The sequence below is a fragment of the Poecilia reticulata genome, linkage group LG18 (genome assembly GCF_000633615.1).
Source record: "Poecilia reticulata strain Guanapo linkage group LG18, Guppy_female_1.0+MT, whole genome shotgun sequence".
Classification (NCBI taxonomy): Eukaryota; Metazoa; Chordata; class Actinopteri; order Cyprinodontiformes; family Poeciliidae; genus Poecilia; species Poecilia reticulata.
The window spans coordinates 15,514,512-15,541,947 of record NC_024348.1 but is presented as its reverse complement, the minus strand read 5'-3'; the positions used below and the strand labels follow the sequence as shown (position 1 = coordinate 15,541,947).

Here is a 27,436-nt window from a genome sequence, read left to right as displayed (position 1 = left end):
TTTTAAATATGAGGTTCAAACATTTTCTGCAACATTCTATTTCTACCTGTAGATTAAATACTGGTTGAGCAAATGTTGGCTCTCTGCCTGCTTTTTAAATTTGGCTTGATGAACACAAGCTGCTTTTATTCATGCCATATGGATACATTTGACACCCACCTCTCCATTAAACATTTAAAGCTTTCTGCCTGTATATATATTTTTTTCATGGCATCTTTTCTTTTAGGTTAATTTCTCACAAAGTAATCAAACGACAGAACGACAGTATCATATGAGCCACAAACCCTATTACAAAGAGAAAGAAAAAAAAGTGTCTTGAACAACTCCAGATATGATTAGTCATCAATTAATTATTTAATTATGTAATAGCAAATCAAAGACCTTTTATCTTGCACTACACTAGCTGAAAATGTATAATAATGTACATCTACTAGCAAGAAGTCACTCAGACTTATTTTGATCTGGAATCATAATTTGTCTCATCATCCAGTCCCAAAAAAATATCGGAACCAAAACAAATGGAAATAAAGTGCAATTCAAAGGCTTAAACATGTTCAAGTTCATCAATCTAATTCATATAAGTAACTGAATTACAATAATAAAAAAAAACAACATAGCCTCTTTGTTGACAAAATGTTGTTTTTATGGATTCAAAATGACAGCAGCAAAGGGAAAAGAAATGAACTGGTGAGAAATATGAAAAACCAAGACTCAAACCCCTGAGGTCAATGGAGCTCTAAAATATTCAAAAAGTCAATTTCGTCTTCATTTACATGTCCTCTTCTCCGCTAATGAGTAAATGAGTCTTAATATTCATTAGAGGATGACACACACCTAAAAGATAAGCCACACAGACAGGAGGAAGGGAGGCCTACCTTGAGGTTGAAGGTGTGAAAGTCATGGAACATTCTCTCTCCCGAGACCTGTGACAGAGCGAGGGGATGAGACGTCAGTCATGATTAGGCCAAAGCGCAATTACAGAGCAACTCCTCTGACAGTGATTGATCAATGAGGAACTCCTTTAATGAAGACAAGGACTCCAGGTCTTCCAGGAGCAAATTGGCAAAAGTGAGAGGTGGGGACGGTGTCCCAGACTGCTAAGGCGCTAAGAGGATCATCCTGTCTGCAGAGGAGCAGGGATTGATAGTGATACAGTATGCACAAGTGGCTGATTGACTTGCAACTGAAATGCGCCAGGGCTCTATTAAAAGTTGCATGATAGTTTTGTCCGTCACAGTCACACTTTTTCAGCACAACGCAGTTCAGGATTTCAAATGATACGTTTTTCTAAATGTTCTTCAAATCCAAGATGCACATGTGAGGTCAATCGGGAGCAAATACAGAGTTTGAAAACTTGCTTGACGTTTGGCTTTTAAATGGGTAAGATGACTGGTTTTATTGCAGTTTTCTTCAAAAAGTACAACAAGATCAATAAAGCAGAAGAAATACAAGAACGCGTCATTAAATAAACCAACCCAACACAGCCAACCGGAAATTAATAACATGTATAAAAATCCCTCTACCAAATATACTAGCCCAAAATATATACTAAACAGTTCATCAGGCAAAAGTTAATTTAAACAGTTACATAATTAATCACATCTAGCTTTCAGTTCTAGCAACAATCCAACCTTGAATTTAAGGACATTATTTTAAGAAGTATATTTCTTTACAAAACTCCTAGATAGTATATACATTCCTATATAATAAATTCAACCCAAGCATGTAATAAATTCGTATATTACTTCAAGTTAAATGTCGAAGCATTTTGATTACTTCCTTTTTCCCTGGAGTATAAATACAACGTGACAAAAATGTCCATTTCTTCATAACAGGAAAGAAAGGAGAGCACGCGATTCAAATAAGGCAAAAACATTTATACGACAATATCTACTTGCACAAATTTGACCTCATCAACAGGCAGAGAAATAATTAAAGAAAATACTGTTGAAGATTAGAGTAAACGCTGAGGCCACAAACAAAAACAACAACAAAAAGTTGACAGACCATTATTTGCACAGATCAATTTCGCATGCAAACTACTGAGGTTTGTTTTGCCAAAAAATAAATGAAGTGTTGTGAAAAAATTTTTAAAAATCAACCTCCACCCACCCTCCTGCAACAACAAAAAGCACCTCTTGTTAACACAGATAGTATAAAAACTAAAATATCACCAGCTAATGGAATATGTCTGTTTTTATACCTGCTCAGTTTGTAACTGTCAGCTTCCATAAAGATTGCTATATTCTCATCCCAATGGATAATTTCTTATTCAAACCAGGAAATAAAAAAATAAAAAACATAAGAGTTTCAGCATCGCTCTGTCCACAACTTCGATGGGAGGAAAGTTACAATTTGCCGACGTGCTATGTAACACACAGATGTTCCTCTGCTGTCAAATTTATGAAAATGTTTGGTGCATATTGAAGAAACAGCTGGCAAATAACATTGTTTTCATAGTATGTTGTGCAGATGCTCCGTCTGAGCTGAGGAAGTTTTCCTGACGTTGGCATGCTACTTTTGGTTTACGTTCTTTGTATTTGAACAAAGAAAATAATGGACAGCGCACAGCAACTTTACCGTACTCAGATAGTCTGGTGACAGCTAGGGGAAAAAAAAAAATGGCAAAACAAAATGACCTTCTGGGCAGCAATCTTGATCGAAATGAGCATCAATAGGAAGAGCAGAGAGATGGCAGCATGAAAGAGCTGGAGGAGTTTAATGGGCCAGTCAAAAAGCTGAAAAGTGTCGAAGTCGTTAAGAGATCTCCAAAAAGGAACAAGATTGAAGCAATTGCTTCAAAACAGTTTGGCGTTACATCAAGTGCAAGGTTTTAGTCGTGTAATCGGTGTTGGATATAACTAAGTAATATATTTCAGCATACGTCTTTGTAAAATCAATACGATAGGTATTCTGGATGTACAACAGGGATCAGGGTGAAAGCTGTTCCCAGATACTGATCCTCTGTGCTACTCTAACGCTGTTTGCAAGCAGAAGAAGAAAAAAAACAAAAAAACAGTGAGCACAAGAGGCCTTTAAACATGACTGCCTGCCTGAGTTGGACTGTCACAGCCTCATTGTTAAAGCACCAGAGACCAACGAAATCAGGCCCTGGAGGCAGAAACTTCATATGCCACAGCGTTTATTTATTATTTCCCCACAACCCCCAACAAAAAATCGGGGCTGTCTTGCGGTTTGACCTAACAGAAGGAGGGACACATTTGCTTTCTGCTCGATTCAAGAAGCGCACGCGGGGCGAGGGCAGCACTTGCCAAAAACAGCCTACCCTTCGAGCGAAGCATCTGACAGGTGCTCCAACTTTTTTCCCTTTGCAAAACTTCAGTCAAAAGACACCTGCAAATGACTAATTAACAATTTATCTTGTTTAATGTTTATTTTTGTACTTTGATAATTGTGTTTTTGTTCATTTAACCCCTTTTTTTAAACCCAAGTCATAAAGAAAGAAAAATAAGACTGACATGTCCCCATTGTGAATGGACCCTTTGTGGCCGGGTTTGCACTGAATATAATTATATTCATATGTGAAACACTTTAAACTCCACCGCCTTGTAGGAGAGAAGCAAGTAAAGTTTGACCTAAAAGTAACCACACATCTTTATGTTAACGTTTTATTTAAATGATACTCCAACCTGTGATCAATGTTCCTGGCGTTTGGATCAAAAAGATAGTTGTGACTTTTTCGGATACTTTTCCACAAGTATTTCACTTGTGGTTGGCAACACTCGTTTATCCATCAAGCCTGTTTGAGTGCCAACACTGCGGCATTGCTCGATGGTCACCATTAATATTATTATGTGCAAAACTCCACACTTGGTTTTGCTTTTGGTCTACTATTTAAAAAAAAACAAAAAACACAACAGCTTTCAAAAGTAATGAGAAGTCAGCTCAAATGACGAGGACTTCTTTCCCAGCAGTTTCTTTAAACTGTGCCCATCAAAGAGGTATGCGAGGGTCAGATAATCAGCACAGCGCCCACAAGCGCCATCTGTAGCTGAAAATGTCATCTCCACGTCAGACTGTTAAAAACTCTGTTTGTTATTGTAATGTTGCCATTTGGTTTTAATTCATGCTCGAAACGATGTTTGTAATTCATGTTTGTGGTTCCGATTGTCAATACAAATCAGAGAGCGGCTTGTCAGGACTGCGACTAATGATCACAAGAGTAGTTTGCCGTTTGAAACGGTGCAAATAAACCGAGTTGGTCGTATCAGGACGCGGTATTGCCGGGACGCTAAGATAAACAGAGTGATTTGCATAGCTATACCCGCTCTCTGAGCCGCAACGCTCAATAGAAATTCATAATGCAGCAGAAGGAGGGTGAAATATTTACTGTAGAGATGTTTAAAGTAATAATTATATGGCACCGAGCTGGCTCTCCGGCTGTGGGAAACAATAAAGCCTGGCACTGGACGGTATTTTCAGTAGTTGTAATCATCCCCAGCTCACTTCGAAGACAATTCACAGTCCACAAATCGTGTTCTCACACTGTCCGACCCGATGCTGGATGCAACCTCGCCGCTCGCATTGTAGGTGTGTTGGATGGAGAATGTTTTGGCAACTGGTATTATATGATAAATCTAATTGGTTTGTATTAAATCATAATTATGACAGGATTGGTAATTGAATCCGAATCTGTGCATGAGATTGGCTCGAGTTGGTTGGAGTTTGATTATGTGGAGTACGCATTTCTATACAGTAGGGGACAAATTAGACCCGTTTTGAGATTATAACTGGCAACAACATGCAGGGATTTGTGTAACTCTCTGGTGAGACGAACCTTCCGCTTAGCCAAACTCAAGTCGCTCTAAGCGTCATGAACTGCAGGTAAAACACGATACTCCACTTAAAACAATCTCAAGATAGAAACTTTAACACACTCACTCTGCAATGTCCCATACATTCCCATTTCTCTCCACAAGTAAGACATGTTGGCTTATGCGGACTGGGGGAAAGAATCGGTCTGTCTTTTGAACAAAGTGTTTGCTCCGTTTCTTTTAGCGACTTAACATTTGGCTCCTTTCTTCTGCTTATCTGAGCAGCAGCTGCTGTATCCACATTTTCCTGGCTTGCCATGCATGCTGGTTCCCATAGAAACTAAGTCCAGTCACCCAGCGGCAGCGAGGGTACAACATCTCTGTAAGTGTCTTTAAGTGGATGGATTATAATGGACTCGGCTGTGTGAGCAGTCTCTGAACATAATTGCAAGTGACCAGTACTAAGTGTGTTATGTGTCATGCAGGCAGGGGGCTGCTGTATTTAGATGTTATATTTAGATGTTCTCCACCAGGCGGACCTCGGGAACCCGAAACGCGAGCGTACGGGGACGGAGCAAAGGTGTGTGTTATGAGCGTGTGGCTCTAAAACGCATGATTTGTAAAAGAGAATGCTCAACACTTTGACAGTTAAAATTACATGCATTACAGATCGCAGGCCGTTTCCTTGCATAATCATGGGCAGTTGGTTGTTTGCTACCCTGCAGCGGCACACATCACATAAATTGTCTTCAAATACCGAATGTACCCACTGCACTGAAAGCAACAGCTGAAGACTGGGGTGAGCTAGAGATGGCTTTAAAATAATTTGGCACAGCGGCTTTGAAAACATTTGCTTACTTAAGGGTTACCTTTACCCAAAGAAGCCGAGTACGTTCTGAAAATTATTTTCCGCCACCATCAACATGCATTTACTGAAAACATATAGGACAGACAGAAGGAAGATGTGCACCCTGCTACATCTGTAGTGTAACATAAGAAATAAAATAAAATAAGATCATAATATACTTAGAGGAAGTGATTGCATAACTTCAGTTATGTACAGTTTTATGAAGCCCGCTGCAGGCCCACCTCTAAATGGCTAAAGAAAAGTAAAATAAAAAGTTCTCGAGTGGTCTAGTCTAAGATTGGATTTAAATCTGAGTGAAGACTGTGGTAATGTTTTAAACAACAGGTCAACTCTCAAAAAAAACATGGATGTGGGTTAGATAAAGAAAGGGCCAAAATTCCAAGAAATCTTTTTTTCTTTTATTTTTTTTTTTTATCGATTCTGGGGCAAATTTGTTTTTTACGTTACCATTTATTCAGCCCTTACAACAAAGAATGGCTTTCCTGTCTCTGTCTTTCTGCTGATCTCTCTATAACTCTATGTGAGCAGGGGGTTAAATTTAATGATTTGATGGGAACAGTGAAATGGGTCCTTGGGAGCGTTGAGAGCTGAAAAGAGCAACCATTTGGCCGTTGGACCTGCTTGCCTCAGCATTTACCGGACATACGTTTAAATGTTTGGCTTTCACCCGGAATGGCCAGAACGAATGACGCCTGAAGGGGGTTGGAGGGTGGGATTGATGCTGGATCTGGGGAATTGGATGGCCATTCATCACATTAATGAGTCATGTCACCTTATTTACAAAGAAATGCACACTACACCAACACACCCCTCCATCTTGAAACTGTCATGAACGCGGTATTTCGTTCATGCTGAGGTTTACCGAGTAAAAACTTCGGTGTGAGATTAAATCAGGTAGTTCAGCCACATTAACTGCTTTGTGCAAATACACAGTTAATCACCAGAAGTCCAAATTTGGATGGGGATGCAAAAGTGAGCAAAGTGAGCTTTAGTTAATTGCGCACCGGTAAGCTCAAGGTCCAAGACATCTCGTTTATCACATGGGCAGCAGTTTATCAGACATAGTGCCTTCCTAAAATATTCATACCTCTTGAACATTTTTATATTTTTTCACATTGAACGATAATTTTAAAATAGTTTGAGATATTATTTCATAAACAACAAACTACAAAGAAGATCAAGTCTAAAACTGCTGGTATCCCTGTGAGATTTAGGTTTAAAATTGTACGGAGTATCAATTTTTGGGTGAAAAAAAATTCTGTTTTCAATTATATTTATGGCATATTGAAAATTATGTATACCCTTACCAATAATGACTTTACAATGGACTTATTAACATAGTAGTGGCTCGGTAACCACAGATTCATATATTCCCAGATTTTTTGTGATAATTTCTCCAGTATGTTGATTTTTTGAGGTGCATATCTAAATGAAATGCTACCTGACCAACTACTGAACAGCATTTGCAACAGCATTTGTTCCTGGGTGGTGATTGGCTGTACTCCCAAGACGGTGATAAAAAAAAAAAAATTGTTAGCTTCTGTGGTAGTGAAAAAACATCTTTCACTAAACATGTTAATGAAAAATGTTTTTAAAAAATGCTAATAAAAGTATATTTGATGTTTGAAAACTATGCGTTTTCAGCATTATAATAAAGTAATTAATCTCATAACATTACTGGAACAATGTATGGTGAATTTATGATGAAACAACAATGAAAAATATACGTTTAAAATAATTTTTCTTTTTTTTTTTACTTGGAGAAACAACCGCATTTATGATATAGAAAAACATTTCATGGCTGTTGGAAAATGATAAATCATGCAGCAATCGATCGCAAATCCAACTCAACTACTAATCATTTTGGCATCATTTACATTCCATACCAACTGCCTTTCATTAATGGAATCATTCTCTGCAGACTTGCAGAGAGGTCTATGGGCATTTTTGTTTGCCTGCAATTTTGGGGGGGGGGGGGGACAAAAAAAAACTTGTTGATGCTGCACAGAGAAACACTGGATTTATTTCCAACTTGGAACACACTTCTATGATGTCGCTGAAATTAAGCACCTCTACTGTCAGCTGCTTTGCTTGCCAAGTAGAGGAAAAGCATGGAGGAAGACCATTTGTGTAGCAGCCACATGTCAAGCATATACTGTACTTGCAAAAGTTTGCTTCACAAAATACCTGTTATTACATCATATTTAATAATTTTTTAATTACATCACCTAAAAATAATCACCAGAGATAAGTGACATGCTTTTCATAGTCTCAGTATGATTCTCATATCGATACGTCCCAAGCTTCCTGACGTTGTTGAGTTGGCACAGATGCCATTTCACAATTGGAGGGGAGATTTAAACAGAGAAGCAGGGATATCAAAACTATACGACACATTTCTTTGTCAAGAAAACTTAAATGTGTAATAGTAGCGTTTCAAGAGTGAACGGATCTAAGAAGACGATGTACACCGATAAGTCTTTGGACAGCGTGAAATAGATGAATCTTCAGTTATTTACCATTTTTTAATTGGAAATGTCTGTCACAGAGCGGCTCGGTCCTTTTCCAAGCTATTATCTGCTCTTGCCTTGATTACTTAAAGGTGTTTTATCAAGAGCACTGCTCTGGGTGTCAACTGCAGTTATTAAACTTACTCCTGCTGCATTCTGGAGGTTTTAAACATCCAGTAAACTCACAAAAGATCAGCTTGTTAGGAGAAGCAATTTGAATTATATTTTTTTGGGTATCTCACTGGTGAGATTTCATTGACAAAAATAAATAAATTAATGAAAAAAAATTAAAGAACATTGGATTAAATTTTAAACTAAACTTGCTTTTCTTTTTTTTTTTTTTTAAGACTTTAGGGATTTATCTCGACCTATTGTGATGCCAGTTCCAAGAATCGGTTCATTCTTGTTCCTTTCATGTGAGCAACCCATCAGGATTCAATCATAATTGCCTATTAAGGACATGTCAAAAGTATCTAGGTGACTTAAGATAACTTGTGGCTCTCATTCTTTCTGCACTGCTGTGTTTACGACACGAGTCAAATATGAGCTATGGGGACGGCAGAGGACGACGCTAGTAAAACACCACCGACTCTGGAACTTGTTGGATTTAGATTATTCAGGTACTGTGGGCTTTAACACCCACTGTCCCTCAATAATCCACAATGTGGGGTTATTCACATTGTTATAATCTGAAGGATTAAAGAGGCAGTATATGTAAAATCGACTGTTTAAAAAAAAAAAAAAAAAAAAAAAAAAAAACTGGCCAATCTTTTATTACTTTAAATATCAAAATTAAAACAAAATAAAAAATTCTGGCAAACAGTTTTTGACCACACAAAAAAAACAAAAACAATTAGCAGCAGGGCTATACATTCTTATTCCTGTTTTTGCTATAAAATATCATACTGCTACATATTTGTGCCAGAGAAGAAGAAGAAGAAGAAGAAGAAAAAAAAAAGAGTTTACTACTTAACAAGCACATGTACAGCTGGGTGTGTTACTGGACCGTCCCTCTCTGTAAACTACTGATGGAGTGAGGGATTCTACTTTGATGATAATTTGAGCCTCTCAAGATGAGGATATCTCACAAGGGGCGCTTTTATTCCTTCACATGCCTCTCAGAACCTCATTCCCTCCCTCCAGAAACTTCATAACAAAGTTAGCCGTAATTGATGTAACGTGTCATGCTTCTGACGGTTTGATTGTGTCCATGTTTTCACATGCACAGACAGCGCAGAGAGGAAACGAAGGCTTAGTATGCTTGCTTAAGGTCCTTGTAGAACACCCCCTCTCCCCCCGCCCGCCGTCCCACATCTACCCCTCCATCCCACATCTCCCTGCACAATTAATTTTATCTTTGGGGTATTATCAAGAGAGAGCCTGGCAAAACAGCATGACAGAAAAACGGTCCAGAAGCCCAAGGCCCAGGGTGGGAATTAATCTGTTTGACAAGATCTCTCACAAACCATTTGTCTGGCTTTCCTTCTCTTGGATGTTGCTGCTACCCTTAATGTTTCAGAGAGTGCAGAATAGGGATGTCTCAAGCACAACATGGTGCGAAAACAATGAAAAACGTGGGCTTGGTAGCAGGAAAACATTACTTATGTCCTGGGAACAAATACTATAAGCGCAGATTGAGCAGGTGCTGGGCATTAGAGCAGAGTTTGTGGTTTGGTTGTCAAGTGAGCATTAGCATTGCTCAGATCAGCCATGAGGTCATAATAATGAATCCCATTAGGGATGCCTGGCACTGACATAATTTTCTCCAGCAGAATTCATTCCCCAAACGAAGCCTCCGAAAAAAAAAAAAAAAAAAAAAAAAAAACGGTCAGCCTCGTTGGACTCCTACTTTCAAAACTATTGACACCGAGCAGACGTTTGATGCATTATCCGGGCCGCGGAAAATTAATCAAACTAATGATTGAATAATTATCTCAAGTGCAATTAATTAAACATGCCAATGAACTCATCTTGAACAGCTGTCCTAGCTGCAACACTTAATCACTTGTGAGAATTGCCAAACACAAACGGAGGACGCCGAGTGCATGCAATAATCTCTGCAAAGTGCATTGTTTACAAACAGTAATTAATATCACACCGTGTATTAGCGGGGTAAGTGACTGCGGTGCACTTCTGTAATTGTACCACAGAGAGTTGGGCTTCTTTCCCCCCCGCCCCCCTACTCCTGCTCCAGACAACTCTCGTTAAGACAAGACGGAGCGCTGACAGGAAAAGGAACCACTTCAAAAGTCATACTTAGATTCACGTCGTCTTTTAGTGTTTTATGCCTCAAAATAAATCCATTATTTAATAAAACGCAAGCACCAAGCCGTGTCTGCCGGACACCAGCAGGAATTGTTGGTGCTTGCATTCTGGATACCAGAAGGAATAGTTAATTTGGTGCACATGGAGACCAGCAATGGGTATTTAAATGATTTCATTCACAATCAAGGGACTTGTTAAAACCCCCACAGCCACAACAGTATGTGTGATGGATGTGTGTTAAACAGAAATTACCAGCTCTGGATGAAGTTTGGAAGACCTAACATTTGGGGCTTTCAAGGTCATATCGCATAATTATTATTCATGTGGGTAGTGCAGACGTCTCAATGGTCTAGTGTTGGAAACCGATGGACACTCTGTCTTCCCTTGTCAAACTGTAAAGAGTCTAACACCTGTGTTCTCATACTGCATGTATTGACATGTTGTGGAGCTTGTTTCGCAATTTAAAGAACATTGCTTAGCGTAGCTGATTGATTTGCCCAATCTATTAAAGCACGTTTTGGAAAAATTTGCGTCCAACTCCCTTCATAAAACAGTTTGTTTTCAATTTAGTCCAGACTGAAACATTAAACGACTTTATGCAGGCACACAAGAACCTCATTAAAAGCTATAAAGTCCTACCAATGCTGTGAAATATGTCTTGAAAGCTTTTGGTGACACTTTCTGTTTTGTTAGAGTATCCAGTAATAGGCTGATTTCTATACATAGCTAAACATTTTTGGGCCACCGATGGCTCCAGGATTATTCTCCGAAGTGTCTATGACTATACATTTGTAATGTTCTGTGGCCAAACGTTATCAAATATGATTGTGCAATCTTTCCACGGGGGAGAATCTGATACAATTCATAAAACTGAACTGGCGAAAAAGTCTAATCTTTCCCTCTCTTCGAACAATAATTGTCAACACAGCCAAGCAGGAACATGAAATATGAAACAATGAGGCAAGTTTAAACTTTCAATGTCTGTGGAGCTTATGGCAGCCTCAGCGGGTCGTGGGAAATATTCAGTGTTTTTCTGACAACTTTCTTGGACGGGCAGGTACCCGGGAATGAAGACTGACGGTGAGTGGCACCAGCCGGAGGACGCCTAAAAATTGAATGGCACAGAGACGCTCGAATGGTTATGGATAACTGATGGCTGTAATTCTGCAGATTTGCCGCTTAAGTTGATCATGATCAGCCACTGTGTTAAGAAACACATTATTGAGATTTCAGTAATTACATGCTCTCAATAAGGCTAACATAAAAGCGAACTATTGCCATTAGAATATAAAACCACTGTGAAAAATGTGAACGTAATAAAGAATAAGTAGCATATGATTTTAATGTCTTTCAGAGCACTATACATTCCAATGGACACAGTACCTTTCAGGCACAAGTGAGACACAGTAATTAAAGTGAGCTCGGTGCAAACTGTGTGACTCACCATTTTATTTTTCTGCATAAGAAATAAAGGCCAAAATAGCAAAGTGGGAGACGCACTGTGCAGCAATGTTGGTGTTAGATGAAAACTGTCATCTGCCGCTTAATTAACCTTCTGCATTTCAAATATGGACAAGAAATGTCTGCTTGACTTGCAAATTTACGTTTATCCCATCTAGAAGCAATTAACAATAAAACTGTGTCAGTGCATGTTATGTGGGAATAAAAATTGACTGTATATACAATCACGCCAAAAAATATTTGACAACATAGTCAATGGGAAACTGAATACGCTACAATTCAACGACTTAAGCAGCAATAACATGACGTTATTAATTATCTGAATGACTTCAATCAATCACTCACTTTATTTGTATTCTTATGTCAAGGAGTTTTAGCCCACCCCAACTTACAACATTTCTTTGACTGTTTTCACTGGGGCTTCCAATGAAAACCCCAATGAACCTTTAGATTGTTTTCAACCTAAAAGTTCTGGCACACTTGGATTCTACCTTGTTTTACCAATTTAAAACAAGGTAATGTAAAACAAGCTGGAGAAATTGTCTTGCATTTGACTGCATGAACCTTTGATGTCCAGATGAAATCATGCAAGTCAAAGCCCAAATCATCACTTCACCACCACTGTGCTTGACGGGCTAATGAGGTATTTGGATTTCTCCAAACACTCCAGTCATTATGAACTTTTTGGTCAGTCTGATGGACATTGTTCCATAACTCTTGAAAGTTGCAAACCTATTTCATTTATATTGCTTATTTAGTTGCAAAACATGTTTATGCCAAAATTGCCTATGAAGATGGAACAAGCTTGGGGTGAACAGTGCCCCTTAGAGGTCAGATTGACCACAAAGGCCAAACTGAAAGATGGCGCTTGCCGTCACTAACGCCAATGAATTCTGAAAATAAGCTACTTTTAGTAGGCAAAATTATTTTTGGTTTATCCAGTTTATTCCAGCACAAGAATACTATAAAAGTGCACATTTTGACTGGTTAAAAAGAAGAAACTAATCTTGTAGCATTTTGAAATCAAAAACAGCCATTCCCTTTGATCCCGTTATTGTTCGTCCCAGCACTGAGCCTCGCTGAAATCGATTTCCGTCCAGCGTAATTGGTGCCATGCTTGGCTCCACTAAATAAGCCGTTACACCAAAAGATGCATGGGCAAACTAAAACCACACTCACAAAACACTGTTGAGCAATTACAGAGAAAACCCAAGGATCTGTGTGAGCAGAAGGCTGAGAGGCATTTTATATTAATGAGAATGGCTCACAATGAGCTGCAAAACTTTCACCCAACTGATTACCAGTCTTTTGTTTTGGGTTATTTTGTGCTCTGCATGGGACACAGTCGTAATCCTCTCATTAGCTATCAGTAGTCTTGTTTCCCCCTCTATTGAAATATAGTTAAGCCATAATTTATATCTTTAATGGCATGATTCTATTTTTTTTTGTCCACTCATGAATCAGAATGCAGAAAGCATTGCAGTTTTTCCTCATTTATAAAGCACATTTAAAAACAGCTTTAGTGGCATCAAAGTACTGTACAAAAAAAATTGAAAGGATGGAATCAGCATATAAAAGAAGTAATAAAAGCAAACAGTGTGCAAAACAAGTCAAAATCATATGTACATGAAATGTAAAGGCCAAAGAAGCCTGGACCAGGGAACTTGTTAAAGTAGGTGGCTTAAATCAAAATTTTTGATTATCGGAAAAATTAAAGCTGTAGAATGTAAAAATATACTACACGGCAAAAACAGAAGCGAAATGTAAAAGGGCAAATGGTTAACTCTATTAGTAACGTATGTGATTTCTGTGTTACTATTTTAAATTAATCAGTGTATTAAAGAGCTGCTAATGAATGCGACATCACACAAAGGCACATTTCTTTCAGCCACTCCAAAATAAGGCAAGCGAACGAGCGTTGCAGAAAAGGCAGACGTATGATCTGCCTTCTTCCAAACCGCTCCGCGTCTACTTCGAGAGCAATAGTTTAAACGTTTAAAGGCAACACAGTCACAGTCAAACAAGGTTGAGGAGGATTAATGAAGGTAAAACAATCTCCAAAGCTCACTGTAGAACTGCAGCAATGATAACTACTGAGGTATATACTGTGTACCGGCTTCACCAGGAGTTCCAGTAATTGTGGATGAATTTGTAGTTGATGGCTGGAAGACTTAAAAATATAAAATAAAATAAAAAATCCCTGTATTGCATTAAACTCCCTTCGCCTCCTAGAGGAAAAAGTCAAAGCGTTTAATTTTTCCTTTAAACCTTGCACCCTGGAAAAATATTTAAATATTGTTATCAACTGTTTAACTCAATCTCATTACCACAAAAATGGGCTCCCCTGCGGCATGATCACTCAGTCAAACTCTGTAAAACCGCACTCTCCTGTCCACTATCCCACAGCTCTTTGTGTTTTTTTCTTAACAGTCTGAGGGTAAATATTAGGCTGGACCTGCAGGCCTGTGTGCCATTGAAGCTTTTCCCCCTTCCCTCCCTCTTTTTGACCCTTTTTCTCTCCTCCTCGTCTCCATTGTGTTATCACGTAGGTGCACGCAGACACACACACACACACACACACACACACATTTATAGTTTGCTCTCTCTCCCTCTTCTCCTGAGTGTAAAAGTTGCAGCGGAGCCATCCATCCAAACCCACAGACCATGAAATTAGGTTAAGACGTAAAGCTGTGAGTGACACAGGTGTGGATACAAATGAGAACATCCGAATGAAGAAGTAGAGATCCAGGACGGCTGATACTGTGCTCGTCAAAGGCAGAATTCAGAATTACATCTCAAAACCTTACCTTCATTTTATTTAGTCCATCCCCCCCCCCCACCGCGCGCTGTGTAAACGTGCTTAGGCCAAGATATTAGCATAAATACTGGGAAGCTGTGTGTAAGGGTATAAGGAGTTCTGTCATATTCCAAATCTCATTTCCTTAAAAAATGGGAAACTTGTTCAGGTTTGTCTGCAGTTCTGTTCTGTCCTTTTGCACATCTTCTCTGCTTTTCATCATTTCTCTTCATGGAGACGTGATTTAACTCAAGAAAAGTTCAACAACATCAGAACCTCTCGCTCCCCTTTTTTTTTTTGTTACAATGTGCATTTGTGTTGTAGCAACGAAATTCTGCTAAACCCCAAAAAATGTTGGCTGTTGCATTTAATTAAGTTTTTCCTACAATACGTAAAGTAACTGTGGGGTACGTGAAAATCTAAAATGGATTTTATTTAACATAATGACAAATAATAACTGAAGTCATTTTTTTGGCACTTTTTTAATCACTGAGGTAATGACCTTTCACTGCTGCAGAGGAAAACCAAAAAAAATTATTCCTAGTTGACCACAGGGAAGCAATGAGCACTTTGTCCAGCGGGCTGCCAGGAAAACATGAGATCATTCAAATATTAGTGGGAACAACAATTACATACTTTCTTCCAATCCGCCTTCACACGTCTCAGATTTCTGTTGTTACTTTAATTTCAAGAAGAAGAAAAAAAGATGCATGTATCCATCCACCAACCATCCATCTCTCCATTTTTCTCCTGATATCTGGGTGAACAGCAAAATAAAAGCAAATATAACAACTTTGCAAACTATAAACATCATACAGTTTACTGTTGCATATGTATCCAGCCCTGGTAAAAAAAAAATAAAAAAAATAAAGGATTTTAGCCAACCTTCGTCCCAAAATGCATTGATAGACATTATATAATTCTTGACTCAAGCCCTTATAACAAAGCATTTTTTATGGATTTCCAAGTCACAAAGCTCCACTACACGAGCGCATCAATTTTACTTTCCTGCTCACATAACGGGAGCAATCGGAATGCTTTTAAGCCATTAAATTCATCATCAAAACACCGCGTAAAAGGTCTGCAGCTGTTCAAGGAAGTCAAATCTGGAACTGGTCATGTACGAGCACTGTATTGACTATTGCTTTTTTACTATAATAGGTATTGACCTCTGCATCGGCAAGGATCTGCTGATATCTGCAGTCCTTCAAACGCCGGCGCAAACCGTTTCTACCCCAATCACCAGAGGTCCACGCCGACACAAGAGGATGCTGAACAGCTGGAAATGGAAAGAAACGCATGCCGAGATTTTGTCTGATGGACGGCATGACAGAAGAATTTGCAAACTGATGATCGATTTCATCTTTAAGTGTTGTAATAAAATGACATGAATGTTAAGGAATAGCACTGGGACATCAATCGAGAAGCTGATATTAGCTTACATTAACAACAATGACCTGTGGTTTCAGCCATCAGCAGACTTAGTTTTACCCTTTCACATTCCCGATTGTAGAGACTTGCAAATACCTTTGCATGCCTTGTGAACATTTTTACATTCTGTCATGCTACAACAAACTAATGTATTCTATTGGGATTTTATGTGATAGAGCAATGCAAATTATGCTGTATGTCCTTTACTTATTCCTAAATAAAAAACTAATGTAACCTATTGATTTCAGTAGTCATCCTGTGCATATTCACAGTTTTGTTGTATATTCACATATTTGTGGATTTTTTTTTTTTTTCCACATGGTACGTATATCTAAAATATTTGAAAGCAGAGCAAGGTTGGTCAACTGAAATACCTTGGTGTAACGCTCCTGGACACACTGTTGGTTGTGGTTTGCAAAGCAGCCAATCCGAGAGCACTGATCGTTTCCTTGGCTGTGCCCCCTACTGCGCAGTTGAGGAAGACCGTAAATGCTAACCTTCAGCAGTTGTGCTAAGTTAGTTTAAACTGTTGATTATTAATGCCTATTATCGTATATTTAGTCACCCATTAAAATAGGCAGCCATTAGTATTTTAACAGAGGAGCTCTCAAGTATTTGCTGATTTTCGCTATTTGTGGCCGGTTGTGGTCGTAAACCGCTGAGAATACTGGGTGTCCACTGTAATTGGCAGATCGGGTCCACCTGTAAGTAATTTAATCTCATTATGAATCTCACTCTCCTGTTCAGGCCTCAGAGGTTTTCTGGGGGAAAGAAAAGCATAATGAAAACCAGGAAACGGCAGACAGATCATGGGTTGTGGCACCTCTCTAAAGTAAAACACGGGGCAAGGAGACCATTATCCGGAGACTCAGCCAACAGAGCAGAGGCCTCTGGAAAGTCTCATTTAGCTTTAGAGCTAGAGTTACAGTGGGAGAATCTATTAACAGGATAACTATTTATCGCGCACTCCACAAACCTGGCCGTTAGGAGAGGTATGGCATCTACACAAACTTAAATACCCAAAAGCATGCAAAGCATCCCGAGTTCGTTCTACAAAAATATCCAAAAAGCTTCTTAGGTTTTCATGAGCTAGGGTTAGGGGTTAATCCTTTCATGAGCTTCCAATCAAGTTCAAGAATGACTTTTCAGCAATTAAATAATATTAGTATTGTATTATTTGATAAAATAAATAAAGAAGAGCCTGTGGATATGATGGTTCCTGAACAACCAGAGGTTTTTCTTCTTTTGTTTTTAAGTATCTTTCAGAGCATGACGACCTTCATATTGTGGGTGAATGTTAATAGCTTGGCATTATTCTTGACTCTATCTTTCAAAAATCATGATCAAATCTTCAAAACTTTAGCTGGATAAGATTACATTTGACAGCTCGTATATACCTTGGATTGATTTTCACTCAGTGAAATTTTCTTCTGACTTTATTGCATCACCACATGGTCATTCGTAGAGAGATCCGACCTTTAAGCAACAGAATCACTATTCAGGAAAGCTACCAACGCTTTTGATGAAGAGCCTTCACCATTTCATCATTGCACCGTTTTAGTCAGGATTTTTGAACGTGTTTAGGAATGTATTTATTTTTAAATGCTCCTGCTTGAGACTTTGCATGGATTTGCTCCACCTTAGAGGAAAAGAAATGGTATTTGCACAGTTTTAAGGTTGATCTTGAATTTTTTTCTGACATTTTCAACTTATGTGCACATTTTAAATATTTTGTTTTGAATTGTGTTTCCTCCATCCTCCCATATGATCTGACTGGGTCCATCTGTTCGGGTGTTGTGTGATTTTTTTCATTTCCTTTCTAACATTCCATTAGTCTGCTGAAGACTTCAGAAGGACACCTGCCCAAGTGGCCTAATCCAAGTAATTTACTGGTTCATAGCCATTTCTAGTGATGTTGAACTCTCATTTTGAACAAATAAATCAAATCAAGGAAGTCATTGTTGAAATAAAAATGTAACAAGTTCCAAGTGGAAGAAAGTCCACAGTTCAAATTGTACCTAGACTGAACAGTTTGACTTGTGCAAAACGCTTTGGTAGAAAACTAACAACAACCATCACTACTGCCTAGGTAAAACATGGTGATGGCAGCATTATGCTATAAACATTGTTTTCTTCAGCAGGGACAGGAAAGCTGAATATACCTGAAGATATTGTTCAAAGGAAAACCGGCAGAAGACTTGCAGCTGTAATTTCAATGAGAAGTTTCATATTGTATTGGTTCTGAACCAAATTCCACACACTACACTTCTTAGATGTTTATTTGTAGAACATATATATATATACATATATATAAAACATGCATCTTTCCCCTTTTCAAATTCTGAAGAATCTTGAGTTGATCCATTATATTCAGCTCAAATAAATTACATTAAAGTTTATGGCTGCAGAAATGCAAAAAGTAAAAGAAAAAGGCGCTGCACGGTTAATGGGAAATGCGAAAGAATGAAGTGTCAAACTGGCCTATTTAATGTGCGATCCGAAGCTGTTTGCATGCACACACACTCACACTCACTCACAGGACTCGGTTATAATAGATAATCACTTGTGCAACGCCCTGAAGGGTCAAGTGGTTTTCAGTGTGTGTAATGAAAAGTCCTGACGCCTGCTAATATTTCCTGATGCGTTCTTTCCGTCTGAATGGCGGATGCTGCCTCAGCTTTGCCTCCTATTGTCAGAGCTTTCCATTTGAATGTCAACACCATTATTACAGCAGGTGATGCAACAGCGGGCGTCGCTCCTCCTGTCCGTCTCTTACGCGTCTCCGTGCGTTTTTGTCAGCCGCTCCCCCTTTCCTCAGTTTTATTTAATAGCTATCATTACGCGCCTGCAGAATGAAATCCATTTCAAAACCAGCTTCTCTTCCTCCCTTGCTCCCCTCGTTCTCTTCAAGCCCCAACACTCTCGCTCTTTTTCACTTTGACTGAGAAGGCTCCCGTCTTTTCCCTGCCCCTCCCGCCCCATCCCCTCTCGCTCGCTGGTGTTTACAGCCGAATCCAGTTCGCAGTTTCTGACTTTTGGCTCGCTTTTGGTGGAAATAAACGGCCGCTGGAAGGTGACGGTGCATGTTATTACTGCTAAACACTGTTCATTACAGCTTTGACGGCTGAGGAGCGAGATTTAACCTTCCCGGGGCCCCCGTCTCTGCAGAGTCTGCACACAAATGGGAGTCTTTCTAGCATCAAGATGTTGGAGCATGATCGAAGCTGAGAGGCCGTGTTCTCCTCTGGGTTTTTTTTCCCCCTCTTCCTTCTGCTCGTCTGTCTCCTCATCCTCACTTTTAACTATACGATCAAGTGAGACTTGCCGCAGCGTCTTCCACAGGTTGTAGGCTCACCTCAAGATACATTGGTGTCGAGAGGCTCAGTGCAGACATAGAGGCTCTGGAAACAGGATGATTGACTATTAGAACAAAGATGATTAGAATAAAGAGACCAGTTAAATACTTTAGAGGAAATTAAATTGTGACCGTATAGATTCGTAATAAGTCTTTGCCCTGCACGGCAGCAATAAAAGCTTAATCAATCTCTGCGTTACATTCATCTCTGAAATTGATGCTCTTCTACAAGACACCGGCTTGTGGCGTTCATATATAACATTTCCGTCACTACGCGTTCCGTTTTAATTCATAGGGATCTATTGCATTAGACTGTAAATAGTAAAGCTGGTGAGAACTACAGCTTTTTCTTTTTTTATTAGATTGAGAAAGAGTGATGTCTAAGAGTACCCAGAATAATAATCAGGCTAACTATGTCTGAAATAGGTTGCTTTAAGTAGGAGTCATATATATTCAATACGATTGTTTTTTTGTTGTTATGTTTTTAATGGTGTTCATTATGTTATTTTAAGTCGGCAGAAACTTTGCAAACACTTGTTAATGAAGGTGAAGTGGTTTGAATCGCCCAGAGACCAGAGCACCCTCGTGCTTTACCATAACAAGTGGCTTCATTTTCCAAGAACTGTTGTTCTTTTGCTCCAGAGAGGTTCATACTCATCTTCTGAGTTCCTGAGAACAGTCAGGAGTTCAGGGTTTTACCTTTTATACCAATGCATTCATCATTGGTATAAAACTTTAGATAAAATTGGGAAGTTAACTGATTAACCTAAAATAATTTTTTTTTTTTAAATGATCAGAGCTTCAATAAATTTTTAGAAAGAAAAAAAAATGGGTGCACTCGTTTGAATTTGTTGCTAATTTTCTCTGACAAATTTATTTGATCTCCTGCGGATTTTAGCGTTTGCTCACAAAAAAACAAAATGTCTCCATGTTTATGATAGTTTCATTTTAGTCAGAGAAGGCAAAAAAAATAATTCAACACTATGAAATAAATGCATTACATACATTCATCCATCTATTTTCTACACCCGCTTGTCCTGTCAGGGTCACCTCCGAGAGGCGTACACCTTTAACAGGTCGCCCGTCCTACACACAGCAACACGGAGAGACAAGCTCCTTCCCATCAGTCCGATTTCTAACTCCCTCTACATATTCTCCATCATATTCACATTAGGACATTAAAGAATGAATATTACTTCCAGTCAAAAGAAACATGTTGGTAAAACTTAAAAAGTCCTTTAATATAAATCTGCTAAGAAAATGAATAGTATTGGACTTCCATGTAAAAATAATTGGCTAGCATGTCATTTAGATAATTAAGTGTTAGATATGCCATTAAATCATATCTTGGAACTTTTGCCATTTTGCCAAAGTCTCAAATATACACCACTGTTCCCATCTGAAGTGGGAACTCCTGAAATCTGTGACTCTGTCCACAGCAACGCCCCTCTCACATGTCCATGGGCTGAGAGTGCGTCACGCCAGAAAGAAGCCTGCGCTCCAAAACCTTCAAGCTGAACTGAAATTTCCAGCTGCCCAAAAGCAAAAACCAAATTCCTTCTGGTGAAACGTTTGCTGGAAAGACAAACCAAAGTTTGAGACGTGTTCAGAGGAGTCGAGGTGAGACTTTTAACTCGTTCATCATTCATTGCCAGAGAGCATTTATTTTGAACATGTAAGCCAAAGTTTAAGGGTCAACCATCAAAGGTCAACCAGGTCACTTCACATCATCAAAATCAAACAAAACAAAGCAGTACTGATGATTTGTGTAAGAATAAGAACAATGTGCCACAGCACAGTTATCCTCCCCCACTCCACAGCTGCGTGCACTCAGACTTGGCACATGTTTTAATGCCAGATGCCCGTCCTTAATCAACTGACCAAGCACAAAAAGTTGGCTATTTTATAATATAGTAATAAAAATGGAAATCAAGTCATGGTGAAACTTGGTGCTCCAACGAGACAATGATCCCAAACTCACGTTTGACATGATGGAAATGGATGGACTCAATTTTGAGAGAACAAAACGTATTTATGTTGCAATCTTTAGAAATCACATCAAACAACACTTAATTTATTGTTAATAATAAAATCGAGCACAACACTGGTTCTGGGGAAAGTTGTCATGTTAGATCCTGAATTATTCAAAAGGTGTTGAATAAAGCCCCACCTAGAAAAAAAAAAAGTATAACTAAAATTATGATCAGATATGTATGAGTTACTAATTACAGAAGGTTGTTTATACTGTATGTTAATGCACGACGGTCATGGTACAACTGGCAAGTTGTACTAATGTTCATACAACCCTGATGTATATAAAATATTCCCAATTTGAACACAACACATTACCAGCATGTACAGAAACAATATCTGCAGAATAAAAAATAAAAAAAAATGCAGTTGTCTGGTCAAGATTTAGTCATTAATCATAACCCTCTGTGTGTATGCGAACAGGTCCATGTTAGAAACGTGTGACATATGAGACTCATCGCTACCGAAGTATTAGATTCATTTTGGCACCACTAAGCATTTTAATACGATTGTCACTAATATCATTCATATTGGCAAAATTTCCACTTGAGTGGCTGAATATTCTCATATCCGGTAAGCCTGGGAGCTGCTCTCTCTCTCCCTCTCTCCTCTAAAGGGTAATGGCAATATTGCACGTCTTTTGAGGTTATGCAAAGCACCTCAAATTTTCTCTCCCAACAGCTCTCCCTCAGAGCAGCCGTGGCAAATATAATTAAATGCCCGGCTAACGGTCTATCCTTCCTTTCCACAGACAACCTCGCGCGCCCACAAACAAACATCACACGGAAGACCACCTCTCCCCACCCCCGCCTCCGCCGTTTTCTGCCCGACTATCACTCAGCTGCAGCGCGCGAAGGAAAGAGAGGGCATTGATCTGCCAAAGTGAGCAGCCATTTCACACAGTGAGTCTATGCAGCACTCCTGTCCCTCAAAGGGAATTGCTCATTTCACCTGGCTGACTTGCCTATAGCAGACCGGTTGGGAAGCCCCCACCGGGAACAGAGGGACAGGGTGGGAGAGCGGGGGCAGGAATCGAGGCCCTGGTCAGAGCTTGGCAGGTGGCAGATAAGAGCTCCTCGCACCGCTCCTGTATGAACTCGCCATTGCCGCTGGAGCTCGACTTCTCACACACACACAAAAAACACACGCTCGCGCGCACGCACGCATGCAGCGTCTCCCCACAGATGTGAGGCACTAATAATAACTTAGGCATTCTGGGTGAGTCAGCCGTCTTTCCTCAGGCAAGGATAAAAGTAAAACATGGTGCCTTTATTGAGTCTGAATTCACTAACTGTGGAATTCCCAGAACAGAGCATTAACTCAGCCTGTGTTGCATTCACTGCCAGCACGCCATGTGTCCACAATATCTAATATAGTCTCCAAAGCAGGTGCTGATAAACTAATAAACAGCCCAGTAAACTAGTTATATTCACATGGGCGTCTTACTGTACGGGAAATAGGAGCTAAGGAGGGCTTTTCTTGTTGTTGTTGTTGGGACACCTTGGGATCTGTCCATGTAAATATGATTTAGATGTTACAAATTTAACAGAATCAACGTCCTCTTACTGTATATCGAACTTTATCTCGCAGCAGACAACGTAATCAAACCTACAGATGTCTTTCTGTTGTGGAAAACGGAAAAAGAAACGGATATTTTGGAAATAGACCAAGTCAAATTTATCATATAAATAGCTTAAATTCTAAGAAAAAGGGTCGACTTTTATGTGCAGATGTCTTTCAGATTGGCTCAGTTGTATTTAAGAATGTCTAACATACTTAAAAAATATTTAATCAATAATAATTATTACAGTAATTATTATGTTGTGTAGGAGCATCACTTGTTGTCAGTAATGATAAAGTAATGTATTTTAATGCGTTTACTTTTTTTAAAATTGCAGATCCACCCAATAAAGTAGAAGTTAAATTTAGTTATTTCAAAAAAGTGTAAATATATTCTAGATTTCAGAGTGATACACAAACCAGGAGTAAAATTTGCTGTCATTTTACGTTCATATGAGTATTCTAGAATAAGCTTCACAATACTCTCAAGATTATGTTTATCCTTGTTGATTGTACCCACGCTTTTTTCCTTCCGCTCAATTTTACATTATTATTCCAACATATTTTTATAATAATAATTAGAGGTGTGCCGATCGATCGGTCACCGATCATAATCGGCCGACTTTCATGAAAAAGTGCATGATCGGTGATCGGCGATCATTGGCTCTTGTTGCCGATACCGATCACCTGCATCTCATTTCACAGCCTGCCTGTGCAGCTGGTCTCCTCTTTCCTTAGCACTGCGCAAACGCGCAGCAACAAATCCTAATCAATGTGGAACTATAACGCACTGAGTGAATGGGAACTTTGCGAGTTGCGGCGAAAAATTGAAGCACGTCAAAATGCATCAACACAACGAAGCTAATATGGCATAAAAACAATGCCATACTTGACGGAGTTTGGCTACATCGAGGCTCACTGCAGTAAAAAAGACATATGGAGGATCAGATAGCAGGTAAAGCAGCGCACAGCTACAAACACCCAGATTAGCATGACGGTCAGAAAGCTAAACAAATAACCCGCAACATTATTTAAGTCTTCGAGCTGCGATGTAAGACGCTGGTTCTGCTCTCGCTGTTGAACCGCTGCTACGCTACAGGTAGTAATATTTCACAGACGGAGCGCCGCTTCTGCTCCACCTGGTAGTGACTCTCACACCGAACCKCTGTTTGAAGCTGCAGTATCTAACTTAAAAAAATAAATTTTACATACGTATTAAAACTTTCGCTGTCCTAACATGAGACAGATAATCTCTAAAAAAATAACCGATCTCCTCCCTGTTCTGCATAATTACTCCGCTCAGTCAGAAACAGCCACTCAGAACTAGCAGTAATCAGCTAGCCGCCATGCTATCAGGAAGTTTTCATTCAGTAACTCAGGATTGTTTATTGTAATGGATCCTGTATTTGCCTTTGAATGTTAAGTTTATACTTGAATTTTTTGGCAATGTTGAGAGGTTTTATTTTGACTCTTTGCATTATTTAGCCTCTTCAGAGCCTTCATGTCTTATCAGTCTGTTAAGGATAGTATTACCAATAGCAGTACAATTTGCACAATGCCTGTTTTGTTTAGTTTTCTTCTTGGAAAAAGTTATTAAAAACAAGTTTTTGTCTAAATTAAGGTGAATTTATGGTTCCTCATGGTTCCTTTTTCCCCATAATGTAACCGGTAGTGTTTATGATTAAAAAAATAATAATAATTATGTGATCGGTATCGGTGATCGGCCCTCATGGGTGATCGGTATCGGCAGGAAAAAACCTGATTGGCACATCTCTAATAATAATGCTTTAATTTAACTTTCTTTTGCTACGCTTTCGCATGAACCCAAAGCAACTTCTAATGAAGTTTCTTAACACATATTTCTCCCATGGCTTTTACACAGTAATTGCTACACAACCAAACAAGACCCTGAAAATAAATAAGTAAATAAAAACGCCTGACCAACTGCAGCAACTACACAGTGCCATCTCCACCGGCTTGTACTGTGAAAGCATCACTGCCTCTCTTCTGACCCTGATGTGCCCATCACTCTGGAAGAGGGTAAATCTAGATTAATCAGATCACATAACCTTCTTACATCCAATTTTTATGCTCCTTTGAAATTTGAGGTCTGTCTTTCTGTCTAGCCTCGCTGATTAGGGGTTTCCTTATGGCCGCACAGCCGTTTTCTCAATTTGATGTCACCAAGCGTTAAAGTGATCCCTGAATAAATTACAGAGGATTCTTTTCCAACCACAATTCTTCCTCAAAGATAATGCTTCTCCACTATCCTTCCAATTTTTAATAAAGCGTTGGGGTTCTCAACCCCAATGTTGGTAGTTTCTGCAGTTCCATTAGATGTTTCTGATCTACATCATTGCCACGCTTGGTCTTAAACAGCCTTGCATCTTTTCCACGACCAATGTGGAAAAGATGTAAAGCTGCTTAGGAAATAAGAAGCTAAACGCTGCATCAGTTAAGATTAAATTACTTGCTGTCAACTTGTTGTAGTTACTCCTACTGCAGTAACTATCCAGGAGGAGGATCATAAATATTTCCTTGGTTAAATTCATGTGGCCTCTTTTTGGCCAGACATTGTATTTTAACAATATTATATTCACTTTCTGAGCTAAGGCAAATTTTTACCATTGTAACTTAATGAATCCAAGATACGCTTAGCAAAGTATTAAAATAAATCTACCTATTTCAACATTTTGAGCTTTTTTTTTTTTTACATATTCACCATCACATTAACTGAACTGGTTCAAGCCAGATCGAAGTGAAGCCTCCAGCCTCTCAGTATCTCACAGAGTCGCCTTCCCCTCTCCAAGCCTCCCACCTCCCCATCCTTCATGTGTCCGAAACACATTCCATCCAGCCACTTCATTCCCCCACTTCATCCTTCACGTGTTCTCAAATTTATTTCCCCCTATCTCCCTCCGCTGGTCAACCCACTTCCCTCCCTCCATCTAGCCTATCTCTGCGCTGCTCTCCTTGCTCTGTGACAGTCTCATCACACTCTATCAATCAAGCTTTCTGAGGCCTGGGCGCGCGCCGCGGCACGCCGGCATCGCACAATCCCGGCCCGGTCCCATCAGTGCCAGTCAGTCTCCCTCACTGCCTCAGTCACTTTAAAAAAGGTTTAGGTTGCCAGATATAGCCTCCTCCTGCCACCCCCCTCCCCACTCCCCCCACACGCCCACTGCCCCCCTTTACACAGCTGCAGGTCAGGGAGGGATCGAGCTCGAGTCGAGAGATTCGGCTCAGCTCTTGATTGGACATCACTTGACATATTCTCTGGGTTGTCTTGGCACTTGAGATGGGCAATTCCTCTTTATAACAAAGATGGATACTCGCAGACGAGATCAGCCTAAATCCTCGGCTGATGCTAATAGGAAGCAGCAGCGAGCTCCCTCCAAAGAATGGCAGGAAACGTACGCAAACAGATCAAAACAGCAAGTCGGGGTTATCCCTGGTCCTCACCTGGCCTCAGGCCTCATCCTGTGGTTGACATCTCAGGAAAGAGAACTGCATCGAGAAGAGACAAAGAGGAGCAGGGATTAAAGTCCTATTCAGGCTTTCTGAAAGAAAAAATATACAGTATATTAAAGACAGCGTAGACTTCAAAATGATTGTACTCTTGTCCTTCCCATTTTGAACAGGGGATAAAGAAATTATTTTAATTTCCTGAGGAAACACTTTCTGCAATGTAGAATCTATTCTGAAATTAGAGAAATACCTAAATTGTATGTAATTATTGTGAATTAGTAGAGGTGCTAATAAGTGTGGAATAAGTGGTGTAAGACAAATCAGATGTTTTTTCTTCTCTTAACGTACAGAAATAAAACGTTGGATTTTTCCAGATGAGATAATGCTGCCCTGACGGTACAATTTACACATCAGGGAAGCCGATGAATGATGAGGGCGTCCTGTTGGTTCATGCTTGAAAATAACTGAAAATACAATGTCCATTCAGTTTTGCACACTGGAGATAATTTATACATTAAAAGACGTCGTTCACTTAGTCGGGGCAGTTACGCTCAAGTTTGAAAGAGGGGTTGTGAGAGGAAGAGGCGGACGACACGAGGCTGAAAACAAAAGGATGTGATTTTCGTCATGCCGCTGTGACGATGAGAACCGATTTCGGCACTTCGGTCGAATCACACGGAGCCCCTTGGAGTTCATTTTTCCTTTCCGAGAGTTTCAGACAGAGAGCGTAAACAAAGTTTCACCTTTAACCTGCTGACAATAATCGAAATACTTGATTCTCTGTTTTATTTAGAATTTCTAAGTTGCTGGATTTCGTCTCCGTTTCAGTTTCGTTACTTAATCGTCAATAGCCTAAATATTCATGTAATTAGTAATAATTTAATTATTGATTCTGTTAGGGACTAGACACAATAC

At 39.4% G+C, this 27,436-nt stretch overlaps 1 protein-coding gene across 38 annotated transcripts in view; it reads right to left on the bottom strand.

The window, feature by feature from the left end:
* The window catches only part of LOC103480676 (protein tyrosine phosphatase receptor type D), a 456,187-nt gene that overhangs the window by 237,603 nt on the left and 191,148 nt on the right, over positions 1 to 27,436 (bottom strand). For all 38 annotated transcript variants that reach the window (XM_008435747.2, XM_008435754.2, XM_008435753.2 and 35 more), the window contains exons 7-8: positions 26,516 to 26,560; positions 876 to 923 (exon numbers count right to left, since the gene is read on the bottom strand). The gene's annotated coding sequence lies outside the window, so the exon portion shown is untranslated. The remainder of the gene's footprint in view (positions 1 to 875; positions 924 to 26,515; positions 26,561 to 27,436) is intronic.